A 23,357-nucleotide genomic window follows, 5' to 3' on the forward strand; every position below is an offset into this window, starting at 1 on the left:
GTCACAGTTTATTATTTTTTAGAAAAAAAAAACAAACACTTCTGCAGCGCCCCCTTCCCCGACTGGAGAAAAAAACGCTCTGCGGGTTACCTCAGTACATCGTTCTACTTTTAAAAATAGGCCAATGAACGGAGGTATCCTGGGACCATGTGATGTAAACTAACCAATGACAGCTTAGAGCAGTCACTGCTTAGTTTACTGTCACAGACCCAGGAAGGTAAGTATGATAATAGTTTTTCTTTTTTAGTTATTATTGTTTCTAATGTGGTTTTTTTTTGTGGGTTTTTTTTACAGGTTCAGTTGTTGGACGTCGGATTCGAGGACTACTTTGACGACAGCGTTTTTATTTTCAATAAAATGGTTAACGCGGGTTGTGTGGGGGCTTTTATTTCTCTAAAATATTTTTTTCTGTGTAGGTGTTTCTTTTAACTTGATTACTACTGCCTTAGTAATGGCAGCTGTCTGAAAGACCACGTCCATTACTAAGGCGGAGCTTAGTGTTAGCCGGTGAATAGTGTGGGTAGAATTCACAGCTGTCAGTGATGCAATGTAAGAGACACAACTTCTTGGTTCAACTTCTTTACTGTAACGAACAAGAAACAGGAAATTCTCTTCTGTGGAGCAGACAGGAATCCTGAGGTTGGGGACTTCGAACACGCTGGAAATCCCCCAGTGAGACGTCGTGACTGAACCCACATTGTCAGGCTTGGCAGCGAAGAAGCCGCTGTCAGTCATGGAGGGAGCTACCCACTACTGTCAGCATACCCTCGGGTAAGAGTCACACTCCCGGCCGAGGGGTCGCATCATGGGACTCAGTGGACTACCCGTACCTACTGGCACAACCACGGGTCCTTGCGGAGCTATCCGCTACCTTTCGTGACAAACCCTCTCTCGCCTCAGTCGGCAGCCCGAACGTCGGACACACCTCAGATGCAACTGAACAGGTAAGGTTGACATTAACGTTTGCACAATGTCCGATTAATAGTCCAATCAAGTCCCGTCAACCTGACCGTTCCTTCTGTCTGCTCCTGATCCAACAATACTCGCCAATAACAGTTCAAAGCAATTCTAACAGGTGGTGATTACAGGAGTTATACACTCTTGGGTAAACGCAGGGACACCGGCACGGGTACTGAGATAGCGCGACTGATCTTGGGCCTAACTCCAGGCTAAGTCGTCTGTTTCTCCCAGGACTAGTCTTCTATGTGCACTGTGACCAGGATGAACGGGGGACGTCACTTTATTTGAAGGGTCACTGGCTATAATATGGGTACTGGTACTATCTCTGGGGAGGGACCTAGGATCCTTGTCAGGGAGTTTACTGTCTAGGACCGGTACCTGTCGCTGCTGCTGATGGCACACTCCGCTCCTACCGGTCCTCTATTCCTTTGGCTGCTGCAGGTGGCACACTCCGCTCCTGCCGGTCCTCTATTCCTTTGGCTGCTGCAGGTGGCACACTCCGCTCCTGCCGGTCCTCTATTCCTTTGGCTGCTGCAGGGGCACACTACGCTCCTGGCTCAGCTGTGTCAGACAGCCCTTGCTGCAGACCCCTTGTCCTCGGTCCGGGACACCAGTCTCTACTGGCCTCTCTCTTTCCTGCATGCTGCTGCTCTTCCCAAACACACATTCCGACTCTTCGCGCCTTTCTCTTTTCGCCCGCTCTCTCTCCTCCCCGCACTTCCGGTCCTCCTCCTCCTCGCCTCTGGCCACGTGTCGGCATCTCCTCACTTCCTCCTCTTCATACACAGGTACGTGCATTTATCGCACCCGGCGTATTAGCCATTGCCCTGGCGGCAGTTACGCTCCTCCACTCGGGAGCCGACCTTCCGAGCTAGCACCAGCCAATGTCCCTGCGTTGTTCCCTAACAGGAACCATTAAGTTAATTCACCCTTACAAGAGGCTAACAATAATCCCCGCCCCCATTATTACCCTGGTACCCACCTCCACCAGGGGTGCCAGGAAGAGCCGGGTACAATCCAGTACCCGACCATCTGATGTGATGGTTGGGTACTGGGGCGGATGCATGCTGGTATTTTTAGCCTGGGAAAGCCCAAAAGCCTCTGCACCAACTAACACTAAGCCCCACCTTAGTAATGGACGCTGTCAATCAGACCGCCATAATTACTAGGGCAGTACTAATATAGTTTAAAAAAAAAAAACAGACACAGACAAAAATTTTTATTGAAATAAAACCCCCTACACAAACCTCGTTAACCAATTTATTGGAGCTAAAAATGCCATCATCTAAGTAGTCCTCGAATCCGACGTAGTCCAACCACCGAACCAGTAAAAAAAAAACAACCCTCAAAAAAACATTAGTAACATTAATAAGTAAAAAAGCAAAACCATTATCATACTTACCTTCCTGGGTCTGTGACCGTAAACTAAGCAGTGACAGCTCTTAGCTGTCATTGGTTCATTTACATCACGTGGTCCCAGTTTACCTCAGTTCATTTAAAAGTAAGCCAATGAACTTAGGTAACCAGCCACCACGTGATGTAAACTAACCAATGACAGAGCTGTCACTGCTTAGGCTCTGTTCACATCTGTGTTGGGGTCCCGTTCTGACGTTCCGAGCTTTCCGCCAGAACGGGACCCTGAATAGACACAAACGGAAACTAAAGGTTTCCATTTCCATCACCATTGATTTCAATGGTGACGGATCCGGTGCCCATGGTTTCCGTTTGTCTGTGTTGTGCACCGGATCCATCGTTTTGCCGGAAGCAATAGTGTAATCGACTTCGCTATTACTTCCAGCAAAACGACGGATTCGGTGCACAACACAGAAAAACGTAAACCATGGGCACCGGATCCGTCACCATAGTGAATAAAGTGTAGTCATTTTTTTTAATGCACCGCTATGCACTTTGTTTGTTTTCACTTTCGTTTTACAGATGTAGCAGAGTTAGTAATTTAGAAGGGATTATGCTACTCTTCTCCATGGGCTGTGAATGGTATTGCAGTGTTAACATAAATGGGACTGAGCTGCAATGCCAGACAAACTATAGACAAGAGTGGCACTAAAAATAGGCCATCAATATCAGATTGATGAGGGTTCAAAGGACGGCACCTCCGCTGATCAACTGATTGAAGGGGCCGCTCACGCATTTGGGTATGGCTAACTAAGCTGCAATACCAGGCACAACCACTACCACATAAACGGCACTTTGCCTAGTAAAAAATGCTGCAGCCACTGAAGTCAGCAGGGAGTTTAACTCCACAAACTCAGCTCTGCTATATCTGTGTTGTCACAAAGTAGCATTTAAGGAAAACTCGAAACTAGGCAGAAAAAGGGATTTAAGGTTTAACTAAAAAATAAAATAAAAAATAGTCTTTCCCGGGAAGAAATACATTCATCTTCCAGGTGCGTAGTTCAAATCTCATCCACTCATCCACTATCTGCTACCATATTATGCTGGGCATTTTCCGCAACAAAGTCTTTTGTGGAAAGCCCGCAGTATTTATGCAACATGTGAACTCGGCCTTAGAGGTAAAAACAGTTGCTGCCTTTAATATTCCTCTAAAGGCAGTGCGCAAATTTTGAAAATTGTGAGTACATTAATTTTGTTAGCTTTTGGGATAGATGTTCAGTGTTTTATCTCCTTTCATAAAGCCGAACCCACCATGCGAATGTAATGTAAAGCAACAGTTCTCAGTAAACACCTAATTAATCCAGCCGTAATCAACAATGTAATAAATCAATGTAAATGTAAGAAAGCTCAGACAAACTTGAGATTCGCTACTGCTGAAGTTTTAATTTGATTTTGAAGATTAGATGTGCAGGAGGAGAAAGCGGCAATTACAGTAAACTAGGTGTACGACCTGAAACAGAGAAAAATGTTACAAAAGGTTAACAAAAAATTCAGCCTCTACTTGTATTTAAAGGCAAACTCCACTTAAAAGCTAAAATGTCAATGTAAGGTGGAGTTTAAGTGTCCTCCAACCAACTATATGGTAAACAGTGTACCGGGTACCCACATAGCAGGACGGGGAGCCATAGACCGACTTGACGTGCCGTCAACCAGATGCGCCCAATATCAACAGACAGCAAAGGATGAAAAGGCCTCAGTTGCTCCGTTTGTCTTAGGAACTGGCTTAGATGAGTATCAGGTTTAATTTTTTTTCTGGGGCACTATTACTATGTAGGGTGGTAAAAAGTAGACAATATTATTGTGTGGGGGGCACAAAGAGGGTCATTAACTATGTGGGCACAAATAGGACATTATTATGAAAAGGGCATAATGGCAGCACTATTGCTATCTGGGGTGCAAAGGGGTGAACTATTACTGTGTGGGGATTAAAGGGGGCACTAATACAGTGTGGAGTCAAAAGGGGGACTATTACTTTGCAAGGACTATTACTTTGCAAGGCACAAAAGGGGGCACTGGTGCTGTGTGGAGAACAAAGTGGGGTACTTTAACTATTCGGGGGGCATCAAGTGGAACACTATTCTGTCTGGGGCACTACTACATCTGTTTGGAAATATTATCATGGGGTTACTATCTTTTTTAGACTATTGTTTTAAAGACACCATCTGTTTGTCACAATTTTTTTGTGGTCACTATCTGTGTGGCACTATTACTTTTGGCGTAACTATAGTTATGACACCGATATTTTAATTGCAAGATTTTTTAATTAGTTCCAATATTTCTGAAGTACACTATTTTGGGGCACATGGGGACGCAACAGGTAGAGCATTGTAAATAGCAGCAGGTTGGGGAGCTTGTGTAGAGCGTGGAAAATAGGTTGGGATGGTGCTGTAAAAAAAGGAATCAGAGACAAGTTGTGGTCAGGAGAAATCGTCATGGCGGTCTAGGCAAGAAAAAGAAGGAAAGGGAAAGAGAACGACTCCAATCAGAGAGTACGTCACCTGTAAGTCCAAATCTTTCCCATTAATGTGTCCATAGTTGCCACTCTAAATAGATACAATTGCTCTCATGATATTTAATTGACTGTGTAGACAAATCGGAAGAATTTTTTTTTAAAATATTCTTCTAAATGTTATTATAATAGTTTTTAAAACATCATAAGTATTCAGTACAAAAATACACAATTCTTAATTTGTGTATATATATATATATATATATGTATGTATATATATGTATATGTATATATATATAAATATGTATATACTTTATAAACCATCTACCTACCCTCCCCTCAACCCCCTATCCCCGAGCATGCAGGAGAAAAGAGAAAAAAGCAACAAACGATGGGAAAGAACACAAAAGAAACCTATATTCTTCATCGTTCTAAAAGGTATTGTCAGGGTTTGTGCGTATGTGGACCCATTAGGCCGCACCGCCGTAGCAGGGAGGCAGCTGGCCAAACAACAGGAACCCCAGAAATACAAAGTCCCGCACAAGGGTACCTGGATAGTCCAGACAATGGCCGCAGCTCTTGCACGGATGGAGGTGGTTGCAGCAAGTAACGCCAGACATGGCGGATGACTGCAGGTGCCGCAGGTTGCGCCAGACGTGGCGAATCCCTCAGGATGTGGCAGATGAAATAGGACGTGGCGAATGACAGCAGGTGTCGCAGGTTGCGCCAGAAGTGGTGAATCCCTCAGGACGTGGCTGATGACTCAAGACGTGGCGGATGACAGCAGGTGCCGCAGGTTGCACCAGACGTGGCGAATCCCTCTGGATGTGGCAGATGACACAGGACGCGGCAAAGCAACAGCAGGTGCAGTAGACATGACTCCAACTAGTAGGCACAGGAACAAGAACACAGCACAGGATACAGGAACGGGTAACAGGGCACGGGTAACAACTGGAACGGGAAACACTAAGGGACCATTTGCAAGACAGACTTGGGAATAACTAAGAACGCTCAGGCAAGGATCAGAAGGGCTGGGGCCTTCTTATAGACCAGGAAATCATGTGGTTGATAACGATGGTTGCTTTACAGGTGCGCACGCTGGCCTTTTAAGAGCAGGCATGAGCGTGCACGCGCACCCTATCGGACATTGCAGACCGGAGCGGAAGTGAGCGCTGGCGTCTCCTAGGAAGGAGATGGGGACCAGCGCTGACGGATCCATGGCTGCAGGCGTCTGGAGGTGAGTAAACCCGGCAGCCCGTTGCCATGGACACTACAGGTATGTTAACTCTTTGTTAGGTTTCATCTTATCACCCCAAGTTTCAAAACGTATCTTTCAGCTACTAATTTTTTCCAAACGAAAAAAATTTGACGTTTCTTTGACCATCCATTACAATACAATATTTTGCAATAGATAGTTGAGAGTTAATAAATAAGGTACCTGAAATGTTTCCAAGTCCCAGTACACAAGTTTTGTCAGAAATTTGTACAGAAAGTTCATAAATCATACTAATATGTTCTACAACTTTTTGCCAGCAACGATACAATTTTGGACAACACCACAAAAGGTGAAAGAAATCAGCGTCATATTCTCCACATTTGGGGCAATTAAAAGAATCACGTTTTCCAATTGTATATAAAAAGTTGGCGAATAATAGATATTACGTAATATTTTGTATTGCACCAAGTTATATGATGAGCCTAACCTTGGTCTCGCCAAGATAGTCCAAATTTTTCTCCACTGTGTTTTTGATATAGTGCCTAAATCCAACGACCATTTTCATCTCTTAACATCAACCATCTCACTATTACATGTGCTATTTTTTAATTTATTATACATTTTACCTTAACCACACCTTTCTAGATTTAGTGTTCTCCAAAAAGTCGGAGAATGTCCAGTCAAATTGGAAGACAATGAACAAAATGTTCAGGAGAACCCTTATACTTGGCCCATCAATGTGTTAAAACGGTCCGAATTTTATCCATAATGAATACGTCACGAGCGCCGATTAGCGTAATTCTGAGTTAATAAACAGGGGTCCTCTGTTCGGGATCCTCATCTCTTGGCCAGATTGGAGAGCGGTTTCGCAGAGCGTCTCTCGCTCTGGAGGACCTGTCCTGTCCTGCATTACATAGACAGCCCATTGATACGAATGAGCACTGTGTAATACTTAGTTTCCCCTGTGGGGGCGCACCAGAGAAATTGAACGCTTATTACCAGGTTTCTATCAACTGTCGGAGCAAGAAAGTTATTTACGCACTTATCTGTTCTCGTCCCAAAGTTTATTAGGACAAAGAAGCCAGGAACTACGCAAAAGGGTTCAACAACATACGTCAAATATCACATTGGCAGCTCGAAATCTGAAACAGAACAAAATCCTGACCTCAGTAGCCTCACATTTCTTACAAAGTCTCAAAGGTAAGACGTTTAATCTAAAAGTTGTTGGCCTAGAACAGAAACAGTCAAATATTCGGGGCGGCAATTTAGCCCCAAAACTCTTACAACATGAATCCCGGTGGATTTATAATCTGAATTGTATGACTCCTAGGGGTCTAAATGAAGAATTACTAAACACAGGATTTTATAAAATATAAAAAGTAAAATATTATTGACATGATTTATATGGCACATTCATTTTTCTAATCCACTACACATCACTGTCACTGTTCATGTTTTGTTATTTTTGTTATTTTCATTTTTCCGATATATATATATAAGCTTACACACCTACCGTATATGTCGGCGTATAAGACGACTGGGCGTATAAGACGACCCCCAACTTTTACCCTTAAAATATAGAATTTAAGATATACTCACCATTTCGTGCAGGAGCGCTTCACTATGGCCATCGGCGGCAGGACCCAGGACTCTCTGTCTCTTTGAACTCGCGCATGCGCAGATAGGCTGCTTCATCGCGCGAGATCTGAGAGGCAGGGAATGAGAGGAAAGGGCGGGCCAGAGCATCTTACAGAGATGTTCCCTGGCGGCTAATACCGGCTTCCCTCAGATCCGTGGCGGATTCCGTGCATCCCGGGAGCCTGTGTACCGGACTGCAGGCTCACAAGGTAACACACAACCTGTGTGTAGACAATATGTAGACTAGGGATGTCACGATACCAGAATTTGGACTTCGATACCGATACTTCGTTTAGTATTGCGATTTCGATACCACTTTCGATACTTTTGCCAACAGTAATAAAAAAAAAATTCTTCCGTTTTCTGATGTGAGGCGCGACGTGTGATGAATTTTGAACGCGCTTCACATTAATAGTAATTAATCCCATCATGTTTCTCAGTCATATTGGGTTAATGTGCGAGGTACATGATGGGGTTAATTACTATTAATGTGAGGAACATGGAGGGTAAATTCATCGCACCTCGCGCCTCACATTAATAAGTGAATGAAAGCCGTGTTTATTTCATTTTTTTATTTTAATGTTTATTGTAAAAAAGGTGAAGGTGTATTTTTTTTTAAATTTAACAATACTTTGTTTTTACTTTATTTTTAAACTTTAATGTACTGACATATATCAGATATGTGCCAGTACATTAACCTGTGGACGGATAATACACAGGCAGTTGTTAGGACATACTTGGGTATGTCCTAACAACATGAAATATGGTAAGACAGCCCTGGGGTCCGTCAATAGACCCTGGGCTGTCTGCCCATATATGGTATGGCCCTCGTTCGCGTCACAGGAATTCCCTGTGACGCGATCCAGGGGCATCCCCCCTTCTCACTTTCCCCTGAATGCTGCAGTCAGCTGTGATCGCAGCATTCAGGGGAATAACGGCGGAGATGAGAGGTTTCTCTGATCTCCGCTGTTATAGCGCGGGGCTGCGGCTGTGTAATACAGCCATTGCCCCGCTCCTGACAGGAAGTGCGCGCGCGGTCAGCATGAGGTGATGCGGCCGGCGCTGCACTAATGAGCGGCAGTTCAGGCACTGAAGACAGAACATGGGGGTGTTTTGTAGCGCGCCCGCCATGTTCTGTCTCCAGTGCCGCCGCTCATTAGTGCAGCGCTGGCCGCATTGCATCATCCTGACCCCGCAAACTTATCATGACTCAGGAGCGGGGCTGTGGCTGAATTACACAGCCGCAGCCGCGCTCCCATACATTCATGTGTCACTATACTGAGCTGTGCGGCTGCAACGTGCATGCCTAATGTAGACAATATCCGGCATATAAGACGACCCCACACTTTTGACATTTTTTTAAGGGTGTAAAAAGTCGTCTTGTACGCCGATATATACGGTAATATTTAACACCAATACTCGCGTGTCCTTTATTCTTTCTCCTAAATACATTCACTTACACTTATATATTTTTTAGTTGTGTATCACATTTATATTTATTCACTTATTTACATACACTACCGTTCAAAAGTTTAGGGTCACTTAGAAATGTCCTTATTTTTGCAAGAAAAGCACAGTTTTTTTCAATGAAGATAACATTGAATTAATCAGAAATACACTCTATACATTGTTAATGTGGTAAATGACTATTCTAGCTGCAAACGTCTGGTTTTTAATGCAAAATCTACATAGGTGTATAGAGGCCCATTTCCAGCAACCATCACTCCAGTCTTCTAATGGTACATTGTGTTTGATAACTGTGTTAGAAGGCTAATGGATGATTAGAAAACACTTGAAAACCCTTGTGCAATTATGTTAGCACCGCTGTAAACAGTTTTGCTGTTTAGAGGACCTATAAAACTGACCTTCATTTGAGCTAGTTGAGAATCTGGAGTATTACATTTGTGGGTTCGATTAAACTCTCAAAATGGCTAGAAAAAGAGAGCTTTCATGTGAAACTCGACAGTCTATTCTTGTTCTTAGAAATGAAGGCTATTCCATGCGAGAAATTGCCAAGAAACTGAAGATTTCCTACAACGGTGTGTACTACTCACTTCAGAGGACAGCACAAACAGGCTCTAACCCGAGTAGAAAGAGAAGTGTGAGGCCCCGCTGCACAACTGAGCAACAAGACAAGTACATTAGAGTCTCTAGTTTGAGAAATAGACGCCTCACAGGTCCTCAACTGGCAGCTTCATTAAATAGTACCCGCAAAACGCCAGTGTCAACGTCTACAGTGAAGAGGCGACGCTGGGATGCTGGCCTTCAGGGCAGAGTGTCAAAGTAAAAGCCATATCTGAGACTGGCTAATAAAAGGAAAAGATTAATATGGGCAAAAGCACACAGACATTGGACAGAGGAAGATTGGAAAAAAGGGTTATGGACAGACGAATCGAAGTTTGAGGTGTTTGGATCACACAGAAGAACATTTGTGAGATGCAGAACAACTGAAAAGATGCTGGAAGAGTGCCTGACGCCATCTGTCAAGCATGGTGGAGGTAATGTGATGGTCTGGGGTTGCTTTGGTGCTGGTAAAGTGGGAGATTTGTACAAGGTAAAAGGGATTTTGAATAAGGAAGGCTATCACTCCATTTTGCAACGCCATGCCATACCCTGTGGACAGCGCTTGATTGGAGCCAATTTCATCCTACAACAGGACAATGACCCAAAGCCACCTCCAAATTATGCAAGAGCTATTTAGGGAAGAAGCCGGCAGCTGGTATTCTATCTGTAATGGAGTGGCCAGCGCAGTCACCAGATCTCAACCCCATAGAGCTGTCGTGGGAGCAGCTTGACCGTATGGTACGCAAGAAGTGCCCATCAAGCCAATCCAACTTGTGGGAGGGGCTTCTGGAAGCATGGGGTGAAATTTCTCCCGATTACCTCAGCAAATTAACAGCTAGAATGCCAAAGGTCTGCAAAGCTGTAATCGCTGCAAATGGAGCATTCCAAGACGAAAGCAAAGTTTGAAGGAGAAAATTATTATTTCAAATCAAAATCATTATTTCTAACCTTGTCAATGTCTTGACTATATTTTCTGGTCATTTTGCATCTCATTTGATAAATATAAGTGTGAGTTTTCATGGAAAACACAAAATTGTCTGGGTGCCCCTAAACTTTTGAACGGTAGTGTATGTAAAATATCACTTTTTTAATTCTTCCTTGAATTCCCTTACTTTTAAAATCCAGTGTTTATACTTTCATCCTACTATATGTAGTTGTTTTCTTAATCAACTTTTCTCTATCTCCAATTCTAGGTCACACATATTGTCACCTATACAAAGAAAACTCCTAGCATACTTCCGAACTCGATCGATGTGGAATTAGAAGAAACCGCAGCATAGTTTCCATATGCAAAACTCATTGCAGTTTCTCTCTTGACAATATATCCCAGGGGTCTCAAGCACGCGGCCCGCGGGCCGCATGTGGCCCCTGGGGCTGTCATCTGTGGCCCGCGGGACACAGAGCCGCTAGACTCTGGAATTCCCTGACATCGCTGTCCACATATGAACAGCGATGTCTGGGGCCTCCCTAGAGCCGGAGTCCCGTGCAGAGCGCTAGTATCGGCTCTGCTCCGGGACTCTGTGGAATTCCCTGACATCGCTGTCCATATATGGACAGTGTGTCAGGGTCTTCCCCAGAGCGGAGTCCCGAGCAGAGCGCTAGTACAGGTTCTGCTCCGGGACTCTGTGGAATTCCCCAGAGCAGGAGTCCCAGTGATGTCAGGAGCACAGCTAGAGTCCCAGGAAGAGCCTACTAGCGCATCTACAGAGGGCACTACGGCAGCATCTACAGAGGGCACTGCGGCAGCATCCACAGAGGGCACTGTGGCAGCATCCACAGAGGGCACTGCGGCAGATTCCACAGAGGGCACTGTGGCAGCATCTACAGAGGGCACAGTGGCACCTATCTAAAAAGGGGCTGCCCAATCTTGACATGTGTGTCTGCCAAACACTGCCAACTGAGCCGTCGGACTGCATTTAGCGACACTTAAACTGGAAAACTGGATTGTTGAAATAAGCACGTGGAGAAATATCTCAAATTTTAAACCTAGCGCTATTATTATAGTAATGTAGTATTAGTATTCTAGTAATATAGTGTTATAGTAGTTCAAATAATAATTTATTAACAATAATTTTGTGTTGTATCAAATTTGAAAGTAATGCGGCCTGTCAACTTCCGATTTTTTCTATATGCGGCCCACTTACCCGGCCGAGTTTGAGACCCCTGATATATCCTGAACATATTTACATATGTATATTATCAGCTATGTACCTACATACTCCCTCCATGCCTCTTTGTTCATTAGTCATTACTTCTCGCTTCCCTCTCCCTCTCTCCCATAAGGTATAACTCGCCCTTACACGTTACTTAGTGCACAGGCGAGTATGTCAGGGCATGAGCTACTTAAGCCATGCATTTTTTCCACTGTTTTTTCACTTAAATATATATTATATATCTTTTATTTTGTACTTTTTAGTATTTTTTTTAATTATTTTTATTTTTATTTATTTTTTATATTTTTTCTTTTTCTTTTTTATGTTTTCCATTCATTTATTATTTTTTAATTTTCCCTGTTTAGCACTTCACTCATACTCCTCGTATATTTTTCTGCTTACACATCAAATTCATTCACCCCTCATCATTCTTCCCACCTTTAATCTACATTCTCATCACATATTTCTTATCTCACCATTTCTTCAATGGGGTATATACTATAGTCACTTCACATTATCACAATCATTCATGCTTCCATGCCTTGCATTAACCTACTGACATTCTAGTCAGACTCCGTCACTCGTCGCACTGAGCATGCGCGGGCTGCCGCACCAGGACTCCGCTGGTGTCGGCCCGGGCGCATGCGCTCTGGGCACGGGGGATGTTAGGGTCCTGGTCCTCTTCTTACCCGTGTTCTTATTTCCTATATTGTCATTGCTGGAGAGGTATCTAGGTAGGTATTTTTCTGAGGCTGATTGTATTGGGCTGTATATCAGGGCGGCATCCCTCAGCTAGACCAGTTATAGAAGCCTTCAGCTCTTTTAAGTGATTTTATCATGTGTTTGTGGAATCATTGTATTTAATAAATTTATATGTTTTACTAAATTTTTCAGTGTCTATCGACTTCTTGCCATATACATGTGTGTTCTTTGTCCCTATTTACTTCAGGTTTCTCCACAGATTACAGCTGATCTCTGATCATCTTTTGGTCAAGGGACATTTCTAACAAGTAGGGATTGTCAAAAGTGGAGAACCCCTTTAAGAAGAGTTTCCAAAAGGAAACCACATCTTAGAATTTTCCTGTTCTACGTCTCATTTTAAGAAAATGTAACGCAATAATTTATTATATCCTATTTTATAGCTAAGAACATTTTTAGTAATATGTGTAATGATTCCGGACGTCTGCCAAACTAATATTTGTTTTAAAAAAGTTTACACTTAATGAATCTAAGGTTTTCCAAAAAAATGTTAATGCTTCGCAGATGTTTATTTACCAGGCTGGTGTACGAGAACAGAGCGGAACACAAGTAAAACACAAATACATATCTATACCCACATGCAATGCATTCGGAAACTCTTCAGACCCTTTCACTTTCTTCACATTTTGTTATGTTGAAGCCTTGTGCTAAAATAAAATTTAAAAAAAATCACGTTTTCCCCATCATTCTGCACTCAATGCCCCATAATGACAAAGTGAGAACAGAATTTAAGTTCTTTACTAAATTATTGAAAAGAAAAAACTAAAATATTGCATTCCGGCCCTTTACTCAGGACTTAGGTGAAGCACCTTTAGCAGTGATAACGGCCTCCAGTCTTCATGGGTTTGATGCCACAAGGTTTACACATCTGTATTTGGGGATTTTCTGCTATTCTCCTCTGCAGATCCTCTCAAGCTCTGTCAGGTTGGATGGGGACCATCAGTGGACAGTCATTTTTCAGGTCTCTCCAGAGATGTTTGATTGGGCTCAAGTCAGGTCTCTGGCTGGGCCACTCAAGGACATTCACAGAGTTATCCCCCCGCCACTCTTGTGTTGTCTCGGCTTTGTGCTTAGGGTCATTGTCTTGATGGGAGGTGCATCTTTGGCCCAGTTTGAGGTCCAGAGCACTCTGGATCAGGTTTTCATTAAGAATATCCCTCCATTCATCTTTCCCTCAACCCTAACCAGTTTCCCTGTCCCAGCCGCTCAAAAACACCCCCACAGCCTGATGCTGCCACCACCATGCTTCACTGTAGAGATGGTATTGGGCAGGTGATGAGCAGTGCCTGGTTTCCTCCAGACATGACGCTTTGTTTCATCAGACTCCAGAATCTTATTACTCACAGTCTGAGAGTCCTTTAGGTGCTTTTTTGCAAACTTTACTGAGGAGAGGCTTCTCTCTGGCCGCTCTGCCATTAAGCCCAGATTGGTGGAGTGCTGCACTGATGGTTGACCTTCTAGTAGTTTCTCCCATCTGCACACAGGATCTTTGGGGTTCAGCCAGAGTGATCATTGGGTTCTTGCAATACACAGAAAAAAGGGGGACATAGATATACTCAAAAAACCACAAGAAAAGGCAATACTTACTAAATGGGTTGGTAGACACCAGTTCCCAACAGGACGCAGACAAGTAAAAAATGCTACTGACGGAGAGGGCTCAGGTGCATTAAATAGTAATATCCATTCCCACTAGTCTTGAGGGGAGTGGCTGCTAAGTGTTATCACTGCACACAACCAAAGCTTCAAATAATGTGCCAGTCGCAAGGCGCATCGTATCTTGCCGGATCACAGTCTATTAGTCTCGCCCATACTATTAGATCAGGCGGGCTGCCCTGCACGCCACACCAGACAATGGCACACTAAACTCTCCCAACATTATAAGACCTGGCTGCATCCTGAAAAAAGTGTATACAGTAAACAAATCCATGAAAAACATAAGGTATTAGTTGTTATTTTGGACAAAATACGCAAGCTCGCAACCCAATGTCAAGGGTCCTCACCGTCTTGTGAGTCCTACGCTAGAATATTTTGTTCCCTACATAAAAGCAATACACAGAAAAAAGGGGGACATAGATATACTTAAAAAAAAACACAAAAAAAGGCCATACTTACTAAATGGGTTGGTAGACACCAGTTCCCAACTGGATGCAGACAAGTCAAAAATGCTACAGAGGTAGAAGGCTCAGATGCATTAAATTGTAATATCCACTCCCTGGTTGTGTGCAGTGATAAGACTGAGCAGCCACTCCCCTCAAGACTAGTGTTAGTGGATATTACTATTTAATGCACCTGAGCGCTCTCCCTCTGTAGCATTTTTTACTTGTCTGCATCCTGTTGGGAACTGGTGTATACCAACCCATTTAGTAAGTATGGCCTTTTTTGTGGTTCATTGGGTTCTTGTCTTACCAAGACCCTTCTCCCCCAATTACTTCGTTTGGTGGGGCGGTCTGCCCTAGGAAGAGTCCTGGTTGTTCTAAAATTCTTCCATTTAAGAATTATTGAGGCCATTTTGCTCTTGGGAACTTTCAGTGTAGCATATATTTTTTTGTACCCTTCTCCAGATCTGTGCCTCCACATAATCCTGTCTCTGAGCTCTGCAGGCAGTTCCTCCCTCCTCATGGCTTGGTTTTTGCTCTGATATACATTGTCAGCTGTGAGACCTTATATAGACAGGGGCGTGTCTCTCCAAATCATGTCCAATCAAATTAATTTACCACAGATGGACTCCAATCAAGGTGTAGAAACATTTCAAAGAAGATCTAAAGAAATGGGAGGACCCCAGAGCTAAATTTCAAGTGTCATAGCAAAGGGTCTGAATACTTATGTGCATGCTAAATTTGAGTTTTTTATTTGTAAGAGAAATTTCTAAAATTTCTGGTTTCAATTTGTCATTATGGGGTATTGGGTGCAGAATGATGGGGGAAAACTTGAATTTTTGTTTTCTATTTTAGCACAAGGTCTCAACATAACAAAATGTGAAAAAAGTGAAAGGGTCTGAAGACTTGCACTGTGTCTGTATGCCTTTATTATATTTTATTTTCATGCATGTGTGTATATGAATATCGTATATATGTAACTGTATACTCTAAAATACTTTTAATTCGGCAGCCAGTGATCTGACAATCTTGATAATTTGGCATATAGCAAAAATAGTCCTATGTCGGATTAACAGTAAAATTGCTGGATAGACTGGCACTTCGGCATCTGGCAAATGGTCTATTCCCTCCCTTAGAAGGGATTGGGCTAGTAACTGTATATGCCAACCTATTTCTGTTAGGCTTATACTAAATGCATATTATCTATGTAGGCCCCATGGAAAGTCTACACAACTCCTTTATGGCATAGGCAAGCAGAGAACAGAGTATGAGAGAGAAAGAATTAGAGGGGTTGCCCAGGCATAGGGCTGTTTTTCATGCTTATGACCTATCTACAGGGTCGGCCATCAGTATATGATCGGTGGGGCTCCATCACCGGGACCCCTCACCCCCCGCACCGATCGGCTGTTCTGGCTGCCTCCGAGCACCGGATGTTATGCAGTGCCCGGTGTTGGAAGGTCATCAGTATGAAAACAGCCCCGTTACACGACAACCACTTTAAGATCGCTACATCTGTAGATAGATAGATGATAGAAATTAGATATATAGATAGAGATAGATAGATAGATAGATAGATAGATAGATAGATAGATAGATAGATAGATAGATAGATAGATAGATAGATAGATAGATAGATAGATAGATAGATAGATAGATATGAGATAGATAGATAGATAGATAGATAGATAGATATGAGATAGATAGATAGATAGATAGATAGATATGAGATAGATAGATAGATAGATAGATAGATAGATAGATAGATAGATAGATAGATAGATAGATAGATAGATAGATAGATAGATAGATATGAGATAGATAGATAGATAGATATGAGATAGATAGATAGATAGATAGATAAATATGAGATAGATAGATAATTAGATAGATCTAGTTGAGTTCTCGTGAATAACTAGTGTAGAATAATATTATTACATCTGCATATTATGGACATCTTGTTCCTCTGTAGCTGGAAAGTTCCAATCTGAAGATTCCTCAGAAATGTAATTTACAGGAAGAGAAACTGAACCCCCCCTGAGTTATAAATATGGAGGAATCACCGTCCTCTCCTTTTTTATGTTCCACATTTCAGATTTTCGGGCGGAGCAGTCAGATTTTTCCCGTGTAATTGATTTAGAACAATGGACACAGAAACGCCGCCTGTTTATGAGTCTGCAGTAAACTCACATTTGTGGCTTTTTAATGCACCGATGAAATTGATAAATTAAAAAGAATTTGAGGAAACATCTTGATGTTTAATGAGAGCGGAGTCAGGCTGGCTGAACCGCGTCCCTCGTGTATCCAATCCACCCACAAGTGTCTGTATGAAAGTGACTGGCAATCCGAACCAGAGGGCGACATCAAAGGTGCCAGTGTGATTGGTGCCATGTGTACATCTCCTCCACTTGGTATCATCTGAAATACATTAAGATCATAACCACTGATCCGGTGTCCACAAAGGAAAATAGACTATTAGGAGTATAACAATGTCTTTAGAACAAGATTACAATGGCTGTGTAATATTGAGGCTGGTGAGATGGTACATTGGGGGAGAATTCAAATTTAAAGGGGTTCTTTGACCCCTAAAAACAGTCCCAAGTGTCTTGTGATCCTAACAAAAATTCAGATACACTTACTGTTTAAATTTGACGTCATCCCTTCGGCGCTGCTCACCGGGAAGCCATGCTGTTTCTGTTGTCATTGCACTGTGGTGAGTGTTGCCCGGCGCCATGTGCCCACGGCAATAATCTCTGACCATATCAGTGACGTCACTATTGCTGTTATGTGGCCGGGACAATTTGTCATCGATAAATGATAGCAAAAGGTAGCGACTGGTAACCCTGATGAGGAGCGCTGCGGGAACCACACTGAATTTAAGAAATAATTATATAATTAATAGATCATTATATTTGGAGACACTTTGAGTAACATTTTATTGTATTATCATCATTTTTTGTATCAAATTTAAAATCCAACATTTTTATCATGTATCTTCAGCCCCTTTTCTGCTGTTTTCACTTATTTTTCAGTTGGAAACCATCAACAAGTAGGTCAGATGCTGTTGACAGATATTTTTTTTATTTGAGTGATATCAAGGACATTTCAACACATAAACATACTAATAGCTTGCTTAGCATATTCACATCAGGAGAACATTATGTCCTCAAAATACTAAACAAAGACCTTATAAGAATTAGAGATCCATTAACAGCAGCTTGATGGCAGTATCCCTGGCAGTCAATCTCAGCGAGAGGACCCTCCTCTTTCCATAGATTTTACTGTACAAAGACATTCTTGCTGAATTTATGTCTGTAGAGTATAAAACATTATCTAGTATCAGTGACCAAGTGACCAAACGTTTCTTTTCCATCAGGGATGCGTCAGACTGACCAGAGCCTCATTTATAAGGGGACACCTGGAGCCGATCCGGATGGGTATCTTCTAACAGGCCGCCCTTACACTTAGGATCCAGGCAGTAGATGTCATGGCTCACCCTGAAACCTGTATAAGGAATGACCCACTGCTATCTTGTCATGCCAGTTTATTCCCAAGTCATTATAACCAACCAGGGGGCACTAGTGGTGAGACTCTGGGTGTAAGGTGGGCACGCCCTTGACAGACAACAGTTCGATTTTCAACTTTTGCCTGTAGTATCACAGAAACAAAACAATCCTTGGATGTGTAGCTCAGTAGTTAAATCCGTGAGAGAGGAAGTAGCTAACTTCTTCTCTTACATGGATTTGAATAAAAATCAATATACCTGATGGCTTGGAACGTAAATACATGAAAAGTGCAGTAATAAATGAAGAAGTTTAATCGAACAACAGTATTATAATATAATAATCTTTATATAGCAACAGCAAATTCTATGGCGACACACTCTAAGGACTAATAGTGCAAAGAAATTATTTGTCCTTTGCCTGAAGAAATAGGATTCTCAAGGACTCCATCTACTCAAGCACTTATGGGCCGATCCGTCCTTTATGGATTCTGAGCCCGATTTGAATGAAATATTAATAGAAAGCTTTATCTCTCGCTGAACCCGATTATATTTTCATTTTGTATATAATTGATTATAGCGCCGTTGTTATTCTAAGGTCTGATTTATTAACCGCCCGTATATCCAGTGCCGCTTCTATTTGCTTCACCGCAGTCTACTTAATGACTTGTTCGTTCATCGTTTTCATTAATGGATCGACTTTCCTCCTAGATGGAAGCGAGGTCTCGTGCTGCTCTCATGTCATACTGATTAGACAGCCATTTTATTTTAAGATGCACTTTAAAATGGTATAACGCAAGAAGTAATTATAATAAATGACAGGAAAGAAAAATTGTGAATTACAAAAATTGGCAGCCATGACTGGTTTGCTATGTACAGTGATACGTAGTACACTATATGCAGCGGTGGATTAAGTAGACGATAGGCCCTTGGCTGTTCCCCAGACTGGGGCCCCCCTTCTCCACTGCTGCCATGCCATGTGTATAGTCAACACCACCTTTCTGTGCGAGCATTGACAGCTGGGTGTTACCATTCCACTTGTCAAAGGGCTGTGTCCCTATATACTGACAGTCCAGAATCGTGATGGTATCACACTGTGTAGGGACACATCCTCCTGACAAGTGGAATGGTAACACCCATTTGTCTATTAGTTCTGGACTATACATTGATTTTTTGTGGAATACAAGTAATTACTATAACATGTCAGGAGAGTGACAGCTCCTCCAGAAATCCAGTGACTCACAGGTGACGTCTTCTCTAATTGTAGACATTCTCTTTCCTTTCCGCAGCCTTTGTAACAACCTCTGTGGTAACACATATAAATTCAGACCAAAGACCATACCCCACACCAGACCCCTTAAACAAATACAGATCTCAGAACAGACCCCTAAATAAATATGGACCTCACACCCCTAAATACAGACCCAACACCAGACCATAGAGTAAATAGAGACCCCAGACCAAACCCTCTAAACTAATACAGACCCCAGAACAGATTCATTAAATACAGACCTCCAGACCAGACCCCCTAATCTAATACAGACCCCAGACCAGACATTCTAATCTAATACCGACCCCAGACCAAAGACCTAAACTACTACATTCCCCAGACCCCCTAAACTAATGTACTACCCAGACCAGACCCCCTAAACTAATACTGACCCCAGACCAGATCCCCTAAACTAATACAGACCTCATATACTTACATAGCAGCTCACACCCTTGCTGCTCTACTTTCTGGCATCGAGACCTAACCACATGGTCATGTGATCTTCTGTCAGCAGGTCCTGCATAAAGCAGTTTAGTCCTGGTTTTAATTACAGAACGGGGTCACCGAGTAGTAAGGAACACAGTGCATAAAAGTCTCCAATACTCTGCTGAGTCAATAACTGCAGAGTACAAACCTCCTCTGGCATTAACATCCGCACAAAAACTGTGCCCTAGGAGCTTCCTGACATGGGCGCCGAGCAGCTGCATGCCAGCCTTACATCATTAAGTACAATCCCAAGCGTCAGATGGAGTGGTGTAAAGCCGCCGCCACTGGACTCTGGAGCAGGGGAAATGTGTTCTGGGGAGTGACGCTTCTGTATCTGGCGGTCCGATGATGACCTGCCTGACTGCATTGTGCCAGCTGTAAAATTTGGGGGAGGAGGGATAATGCTATGGGGGTGTTTTTCAGTGCTCGGCCCTTTAGTTCCAGTGAAGGGAAATCTTAATGCTTCAGCACACAAGACATTTTGTGGGAACAGTTTGGGGTTCGGCCCTTATCTGTTCATCACTGCGCCCCAGTGCACAAGGTCCATAAAGACATGGATGGTTGGTTGGTTGGTTGGTTGGTTGGGGGAGTTTGGTGTGGAAGAAGTTGAGCCCGGACCTCAACTCCACCTTTGTGGTGAAATAGAACTGAGATTACGAGCCAGGCCCCCTCCTCCAACACCAGTGTCTGGGCTCACAAATTTCTTCTGGATGAATGGGCAAAAATGGCTGCCCCCTTAAAAACCAAGATGGAGGAGGCCCCAGGGCACCTGCCTATTGCGGCCTCCTGTAATCTGGCCCTGTGGGAAACACCACTGATCTTAATAGCACAAGTTTTATGACTATGTATCAAATTATGTAGAGAACTAGAAAAACTGAAAGTTGTAGAAACACAACAGCTCCATAAATGGTGTTTTCTAATCAAACCTCAGAGTTCAGACTCGGGTGGGAGAAGAGCAGAAAACATATTTCTGGAAAGTATGAAAAAAGGAAAAAGTTGTGAGGAAATTTCAATGTTTATACAGAACACATTAGTATCAAAAGACATAGCAGGACGTAGCTTATTGAATGCAACGTTGTCTCGTGTTATTCTTCACTGCAGTGCCAGGCTGAAAGTCGTGTTTTATGGCAACTGTCTTGTGAACATGGCCTCCCTCACGTATCTCGTAATAATGATGGACGCAGGATAATGTGCCATGCTATATAGACATAGTCAATAAATTGTTTGGGTGCAGCGCATAGTTCTACGGTAGTATAACTAGGCACAGCCATTGCTCTAAAAAGAGCTACTCGACCTTGGCACCAGTTATAGACCGTGGCGGATTATAACATGAACATTTAGTGCGGCCGTCCGGGGACCTGGGCTCATGTTCGCCTAAAGATTTTATGTGCATTGCGGTTTTTCTTTCTACAGTTCTTTATGTGAAATGCAGCAAAATGAGACAAAACTGTTTTGTGCAGGACCTGATCTAATAAGGTCACACGACCATATGTGTGCAGGTCCTGTTAAAGAACATGCGCAGATAAGATCACATGGCCACATCTGTGCAGGTCCTGAAGCCAGTAAGTAGAAGCGTTTGTGTAAGTTTATGGGGTCTGTATTTAGCTGTTCTGTATTCATTTAGGGTGTCTGTTCTGGGGTCTGTATTTGTTTAGGGGTGGTATCGTCTGGGGACTTTAATAGTTTAGGAGGACTGGGGACTGTATTTATTCTAGGGTCTCATCTTGGGTCTGAATTAATGTAGTTGTCTGGGCTCTGAATTTATTTAGGAGTCTTTTTCTATTTATGGGTCTGGTCTCTTGTCTGAATTTATTTGTGTTTATAAAGTCTGGGGAAGGCTGCAGAAGCGAGGGTCCAAAGATGTCTCAGCAGCAAACTCTGCAGTGGTCAGGAGAAGTCGTCATGACGGTCCGGGTCAGATGAAGAAGAAATGGAAAGAGAATGTCTACAGAGAAGACGTCACCTGTGAGTCACTGAATTTATAGAGGAGCTGTCATCTCTCCTGACATGTCTGTTGTAAGAAATATTTTTATTCCACAAAAAAATCTCTATGTAGTCCAGGACTAATAGACAGCTGGGTGTTTCCACTCCTCTTGTCAGGAGGATGTAATCCTACACAGTGTGATACTGTCAGTGATGATTGGAGACTGTCAGTATGTAGGGACACAGCCCTTTGACAAGGGGAATGGTAACACCTAGCTGTTAATGCTCACACGGAAAGGTAGTGTTGACTATAGACACGGAGTAGCAGGGCAGCAGTGCGTAAGCGGGGGACAAGCTTGCGGTACAGCCCAGGGCCTATGGCCTACTTAACCTGCCACTGGTTATATACAGTGAAGGAAATAAGTATTTGATCCCTTGCTGATTTTGTAAGTTTGCCCACTGTCAAAGTCATGAACAGTCTAGAATTTTTAGGCTAGGTTAATTTTACCAGTGAGAGATAGATTATATTAAAAAAAAAATAAGAAAATCACATTGTCAAAATGATATATATTTATTTGCATTGTGCACAGAGAAATAAGTATTTGATCCCCTACCAACCATTAAGAGTTCAGCCTCCTCCAGACCAGTTACACGCTCCAAATCAACTTGGTGCCTGCATTAAAGACAGCTGTCTTACATGGTCACCTGTATAAAAGACTCCTGTCCACAGACTCAATTAATCAGTCTGACTCTAACCTCTACAACATGGGCAAGACGAAAGAGCTTTCTAAGGATGTCAGGGACAAGATCATAGACCTGCACAAGGCTGGAATGGGATACAAAACCATAAGTAAGACGCTGGGTGAGAAGGAGACAACTGTTGGTGCAATAGTAAGAAAATGGAAGACATACAAAATGACTGTCAATCGACATCGATCTGGGGCTCCATGCAAAATCTCACCTCGTGGGGTATCCTTGATCCTGAGGAAGGTGAGAGCTCAGCCGAAAACTACACGGGGGGGACTTGTTAATGATCTCAAGGCAGCTGGGACCACAGTCACCAAGAAAACCATTGGTAACACATTACGCCGTAATGGATTAAAATCCTGCAGTGCCCGCAAGGTCCCCCTGCTCAAGAAGGCACATGTACAGGCCTGTCTGAAGTTTGCAAATGAACATCTGGATGATTCTAAGAGTGATTGGGAGAAGGTGCTGTGGTCAGATGAGACTAAAATTGAGCTCTTTGGCATTAACTCAACTCGTCGTGTTTGGAGGAAGAGAAATGCTGCCTATGACCCAAAGAACACCATCCCCAATGTCAAGCATGGAGGTGGAAACATTATGTTTTGGGGGTGTTTCTCTGCTAAGGGCACATGACTACTTCACCGCATCAATGGGAGAATGGATGGAGCCATGTACCGTCAAATCCTG

Source organism: Rhinoderma darwinii, chromosome 1 (assembly GCF_050947455.1).
Source record: "Rhinoderma darwinii isolate aRhiDar2 chromosome 1, aRhiDar2.hap1, whole genome shotgun sequence".
Classification (NCBI taxonomy): domain Eukaryota; kingdom Metazoa; phylum Chordata; class Amphibia; order Anura; family Rhinodermatidae; genus Rhinoderma; species Rhinoderma darwinii.